Source organism: Scardinius erythrophthalmus (assembly GCF_964197995.2).
Source record: "Scardinius erythrophthalmus genome assembly, chromosome: 9".
In the NCBI taxonomy this organism is placed as follows: Eukaryota; Metazoa; Chordata; class Actinopteri; order Cypriniformes; family Leuciscidae; genus Scardinius; species Scardinius erythrophthalmus.
In genome coordinates, this window is record NC_138229.1 from 38,468,079 (window position 1) to 38,475,212 (window position 7,134).

Consider the following 7,134-nt stretch of genomic DNA (forward strand, 5'->3'; position numbering starts at 1 on the left):
ATTGTTCCCTTGAGGAACCCATTTGTGAGTATTTACATCTGGTGAACTCAATGCACTTTGGTTACAATGCCCTAATTGCATTTCACTTAAAAATCTCCTCAAGTAACTGCTACCCAAGGATGATCCTTGATGCCTGTGCCAATTTCTAAATCTGTCTCTTCAACTGAGTGGATCCTCCTTCACTGTGTGAGAGATAGAAGAGGACCTCCACCTCACCGCTCCAGTATCCCCAGAGGCCGTCCCAGAATCTGCTCAAGTAACCCTGAAACTCCACTCAGGCCCCTTGTCATGGCCTCCATGCCAGAGCCCCATGTCTGCATACACGGCTGCAATTGACCCTCAGCCAAAGGCATTGTCCGTCCCAGAGCCAACATCTACATGTTCCAGCATGGTCCTGTGGTCCTTCACCTTATATAGGGACTTCTGACTCTCTGGCTCCACCTTGGTTCTATGATCCTCCGGCTCCACCTTAATCCTCCATCGTTTCACCAGCTTCACCTTGGAGGCCTATCATTTGTCTTTGTCTTGGCTCCCTGATCCTTTTTCTCCACCTGGGTCCTCTAACTCCCTGGCTCTACCTTGATGTCCAGTTCCTCCAGCTGCATTGTAGTCCTCAGCTCTTCCAGTCCTACTGGGGTATGTCTGGGCCCATGTTCTTGGCCATACCATGACCCTGGCCCACCTTGCCTCACCCTGATGGCTTCTATCATCTATTACCTCCTTAACTTTTTTCTTTTGATTGGTGTGTCCTGTTTTCTGTTCATAGTTTCCAAGAACTTATATTTTGGGGTATTTCTATGACTCTTCATTTGTATTATGTTTCCCTGTGGTTAAATTTACATTTTCTGTGGTTCATTTCCTGCTCATTATGGTTTCTATGTCTACATGTGTATCACCTGTTGTTAACAGTCTCTTGAGTAGGTACTTATTTTGAATGAGTAATTACTTTGTGACCACTAAAAATACATTTAATATAGGATGAATTTGTGTAGTATGAATGTAATCCAGATGTACTACATTCGCCATGTTGTCATTATCATGTGACCTACCAGCATCAGTTGCGTTGCTTCACTGCCATTCACAAATTAACTCCCATTGCCTCATGGGATAGTAAAGTGTCTATCCTACACTCAAAAAATAAAATCGTTGGTCTAACTTAATATAATTATGACACCCATTTCCACACATTTGAATGGTTTTATCTCAATTTAGGCTAATGGAACCCAAGAGCAAAATTCATTTTGAACTCTTGGGTTCAAATAATTTTCATTTTTCTGTCATGACAACTCTTGGGAGATTGGTATGGTAATAGAAATTAGCATGGTAATGGATATGGCAATGTTAATGATCTAACGAGGTGTTTTATTCATATTAGATACACATAGTGTAAGTAACTAGAAAGTTTACTCTATTCTTCTACCACTTCACCTGCCACTTACATTCATGTATTTCGGGAAAAGTGGATGAATAGACGTGTTATAAATCTGACAGATCCGATTCTCTGAACTGCGGCACGGCGGCCAAACTTACATGGCGGCACTCATCACGCATTATAGATCAGCTAACATGATCATTATAACGTTTTTTTAACAAGAAGACACATTTAATATTCTTTCTAATCTCGATCAAAAGCTCAACTCTTTCCTTCTCCAGATTATCAGATGTTTCTCCATTTGGATGCTGAGGGCAGTAATTTACTTCGGCTCTTCTTGGATTTTTGATGTTTGAAGCAGCATGGCATTAATCTTGGCGTTTGTTCTTTATTGAGTTTATGCTTACTTCTGAACATCCAATACTTCTGAGCCTAATACGAAAGTTTGCCATTTTATGCTTGAGGCTGAGAATCGATCATTCTTTTGGGACAAATCATTGTTTGATTTGTGAACAGAATTCTCTGCTGTCTGGTCGCTCCCGGTTTGATCCGGACTCGCGCTAACGGCAAATCCCTTTCACTGTCCTGGTTTTGATTTCGGCAAAACAGTTTTGCTTTTGGCGAATTCAAACAATGTGATTATTATTCATGAGTCCAACATCCATCCAGCCACGCAAGAAAACATGAAATCTACCTGAGGGAATAATATGCTGATGTGATTTGCTGCTCAAGAAACATTTCTGATTATTATTAATGTTTAAAAAAAAATGTCAGGATTCTTTGATGAATAGAAAGTTCAAAGTAGATTTATCTGAAATAAAAAAGCTTTTGAAACATTATAAATGTCTTTACTGTCGCTTTTGATTAATTTAATGCGTCCTTGCTGAATAAAAGTAGGCCATTACTTTCTTTAATTTCTTTCAAATGTAGTGTATAATGTTACAAAAGCTTTCTGTTTCAGATAAATGCTATTGTGAACTATGGTTTGTGTGTAACGTGACTTTTTTTGTATGACCTTAAAAATCGTTTCAGAATTAAATTCTACATAAATAGGTAAAGCAAAACAAATGTTTTTATGTCTGAGAACCTTTTAAACACATATGAACCTGAAATGACATACTCTGTGATACAGTACAAAGATTTTGAGTGTCCCTTATTTTCCTGTAAAGAACCACAATTGTCCCGCATTTTTCTTTTCTGAAGTTGGCAACCCTAAGCACAAGTAACTTGCCGGCTGGTTGGACATCAAAGCTTGTGGGCGAATGGAAAGACCGCAACCCTTGGCTTGAAATTAAGGCAGGAAAATTGGGGTGTTTAGTGTGTAGAAAAGCAAAAAGCTCAGCCTACTCATGACAATGCAGGAGCTTAATGGAGCCGAAGTTGGTGATATCCACAAATCTGACCATGCATGTGCAGAAATAATCAGTCACATTGCCATGGAAATGTGCCGCAAATTTGTCCGCAATGTAAAAGAAATGGATTCACGGGTGTCAATCACAATTGATGAAAGGACCATTCATGGCAGTCCCTATCTAATAATCTATGCAAGATGTGATGCCAGCGGTAAGGGCAAGGGGGATGTAGACAATGTTTTCCTGGATCCAATGGAACTTACAGATGGGATCGATGCTGAATCCATTTATAACTCGATGATGGCGAGTCTACATAAAGCTGGAATAAATGATGACTTTTTGAAGACACACCTGATAAGCATTGCCACCGTTGGAGCTGCGGTGCTCACAGCAAAAGCTAGTGGGCTTGTCGTTAGACTCAAAGAAAAGTTTCCGAATATGCAGTCTGTTCACTGCCTGGCGCATAGTTTAGAACTGGCTGTCAAAGATGCTCTTAAAGAAGTGGCAGACACTAATCAGTTTAAAAGTTATACTCACTCTACAATCAGTCAACTAGGAACACCAGATTGCTTAAAGAAGCAGCGGCCAAGCTCGATGTGGAAATACTGAAAATAGGTAAAATCTTCACCATCAGATGGGTTGCCAGCAGCTTTAAAACAGTAAAAGCAGTATGCAAAGATTTCCCTGCACTAGCACTCCATTTCAAAATAGCCAGTGAGGACACATCACGCAATGATCTTGAGAGGCAAAAATACAAGGGACTTCTGAAGCACCTTGCTAACTCAGGATTTGTGGAAGATTTGGCTGTCATGAAAGACATCCTGCGTGAACTCCAGGGCCTGTCTCTCAAGCTGCAGAAAAGAGAAATGTCACTTGTGGATTCAAGTCTTGGCATCCAACAAACTATTAATGTTTTGACGGCCATGAAGATGACTGGAGGGGGGAAATCAACCAAGAAGGCTGAACAGTCGGTCTCAGCCTGCCTTTTTAAGGGCGTAGAGCTGAGTGAAGGCAAGGCGAAAATAAACAGGTCTCGGTTTCATTCAACTAAGCGATTACCGAAGTCAAATTTGGTCCTGATGCTAAAGCTCTTGACAAGCATTTTTGGCCAGGAGAGCAGGAGGACCTGATTTTGCATGGCGAACCAGAAGTACACAGCCTTGCGAAAGCGCTTGGAGAACCAACACGGTAGGCCGTGGAGCAGTTTCGAGACTGGAAACTACAGGGCACTTCACTGGGGAAAACATTGGAAAGACTGTGCATAGCAAGTCGCACGTATCTCCCCACGTCAGCTGAGTGTGAACGAGGATTTTCTGCAGTTGATAACACGGGCAACCAGGTGCACAACAGGTCTTCATGCGCGCGCACACACACACACATAGGAATACATTTTGTGAGACTATAAAAACTGCTGTCTTATAATTTTACACATAAAATAGTCCAGAATGCAGAACCACCACCACAAAAAAGAGAGAGAGAGGGAGGGAGGGAGGGAGGGAGAGAGAAAGAGACAAAAGTTACTGCTTTATTTGCTATTGCTATTGTTATTGCTGTTCAGTTCATTGCATTTTGATGTTCATGTCATGTATTTTCCAGTTACTGGCTCACCCTCAACTGTGTTCTTGCTGTTTACATAATCATCTAGGATGAAAAAAAAAAAAAAAAAAGCTATAAATTCACATCTACATGTTAGTGATGCGCAGATCCAAGTAATACAAAATAATATTCCAATTATTTTGCGGGTGAATTAGAGATAAATCATTAATATGTTTAAATAAATATGTTTTAATCATTTTAATAAAGAGACTGAACTCTCATTTCCCGGTAAAACGCAATGAGCGGGTGTCATGCTTTTACTTTTGTTTTCAACAATATCTCTTCAGTGAAAACCAACCATGGAAAACATATGCTTCGAGCACCTCCTAGTGATCAAAATATAACATGAAAAGTAAAAACTACATGCCATTGCTTAATAACGTAACAGATAACAGAAATAATGCTAGCGCAGTTTCATTCACCTTTTGCTGCAAGCGGCTCTCCCTCATCCTGGACCAGGCTGTTCAGGTGGCTGTAAGCGGCCTCTCTTTTGCCCTCTGGGATGAAATGAATATGTTTGAACCGAGGATCGAGCATACAGGCCACAGTGGGGATGGATTCTGTCAGATCGTTGGACTCCAGTTTAAACCGTGTTTCCAACTGCCGTTGATAAGTGTTCTTAAAGGCACGTACAGCTGTCATGTCAGATGCTTCAACGCGCTGTCATGTCAGATGCTTCAACACGCAGAGTGGTGCTGATCATGTTGAAAATGATGAAAGACAGCCCCACATGCAACTCCCCACACATTATTTCGGTGGCCTTGGCCAAAGGTTGCAGCACTAGAATTAGCTGTTCCAGCATCTCCTACTGTGATGCTCTCAGGGCGAGTGACTTTTTGATGGCTGGTTTGGTGACGGTTTCATCTGCAAGCACAGATTGCACCACGATTCTTTGCTCGAACAGCCGCTGGATCATTAAGTGTGTGGAATTCCATTGGACCGCACAGTCAATCTGGAGTTTGTTTAGTCTTATGCCAAGTTGTTCCTGTGGTTTCCTTAGGTCACAAGTGGCCACCGCTGAGTGGCGAAAGCGACTTATAACTCTCCCTGCTGCATCGATAGAGAAACCTCAGGTAAGACTAACCCCGGATTTCCACCAACTGCGGAACGGCTCCGCTGCGTGTCGGCTCCATGCTCCGCCGTCCTTCAATACCCACCAGATCCGGATTTGTTGCGGAACGGCTACGGCCATGACTGACAGCTGAAGTCACGAGAACCAACAAGATCTCGCGAATTCACGTATGATCGCGCGATATAAGTGCTGAATTGATGCGGAACTCTCCGGCATCCAGCTCTGCGTATCTGCTTCGGAGCGCTGTGGATTGCCGGAGTCGGAACGCAGACATTCCGCAGTCAGTGTAAATACACACATTGACTTTAATGGAAACCTATTGACTCCGCCGCCGTTCCGGAACGGATCCACAGCCGTTCGGCAGTTGATGGAAATTAGGGGTAAGCCAGCTTTTATGGCTAGCTGTAGGGTGTGTCCAGTGCACCCCAGATCTTTAGGAAACATTTCACATAGCTCCATGGCTAAGTTCATGTTACTGGCATTATCATGGACTGTGCAAAGCACCTGCAGGCCCTATTGCTTGATTATCTCAGAAAGACAGCAATGTCGGCTGCAGTATGTCTCTCTGGCATCATTGATGTACACAGCACTCGGCCCTTCAGCTTCCATGTGTCGGTGATGTAGTGAGCTGTTACTGTGATAACAGTATACAGATAACAGGCTCCATAGTGGAGGATGTCTACAAGTCAGTTGTTAGCGACACAGTCTGGTCTCTCATCTCCTCCACAATTTTTTCATGCAGGCTGTCATACTGGTGTTTGATAGTGTTCCACAATGTGTTTTATGATTGAACATCGTAGCCAGGTTAAAAAAAGTGCAGTATTTCTCTAAAACCTTCTCCGTGCACTGCAGCTCAAGGTCGAATGTCTTTGACGATGAAATTCATCAGTAAATTGGTAATTTGCTGCCGTAAGTTGGTAAGTTTCTAATTGACTGCTGTCAAGATGATTTGCATTCCTCACCAAACGTTAGTGGATGCCTTTTCAGATGCAAGTGACATTTTTACAAGCTTCATCTTTAGTGAAGTATTTCCACACACTTGATGTACCACTGCTGCTTTCTTGCTGCAATGACCCTCTGGGCTCTTCATCTGTTGTCGTCTGCAACGCGGGCATTTTGTTAGTATCAAAATCAGCGCAATCATAGTGTCACATGATCAACGCGACTAGTCGACGTCAAGCTTAAAGCGTCACGGCATTGCATTAAGGTCGACTAATCGCCTAGTCGGTTCAACCCCTAATACACACACACACGTGTGTGACTGCAACAGAGAGCATTTTTATAGAAATTGGCAAATAAAATCAACAAAACTGGCATAAATCTGAAATACACTGCTCAAAAAAATAAAGGGAACACTTTTTAATCAGAGAATAGCATCAAGTCAGTTAAACTCCTGGGATATTGATCTGGTCAGTTAAGTAACAGAGGGGGTTTGTAATCAGTTTCAGCTGCTTTAGTGTTAATGAAATTAACAGCAGGTGCACTAGATGGGCAACAGTGAGACAACCCCCAAAACAGGAATGGTTTTAAGGGTGGAGGCCACTGACATTTTTTCCCTACTCATCTGTTCGGACTGTTTTTCACCAGTTTTGCATTTGGCTAGGGTCAGTGTCACTACTGGTAGCATGAGGCGATACCTGGACCCTACAGAGGTTGCGCAGGCAGTCCAGCTCCTTCAGGATGGCTCATCAATACATGCCATTGCCAGAAGGTTTGCTGTGTCTCCCAGCACAGTCTCAAGA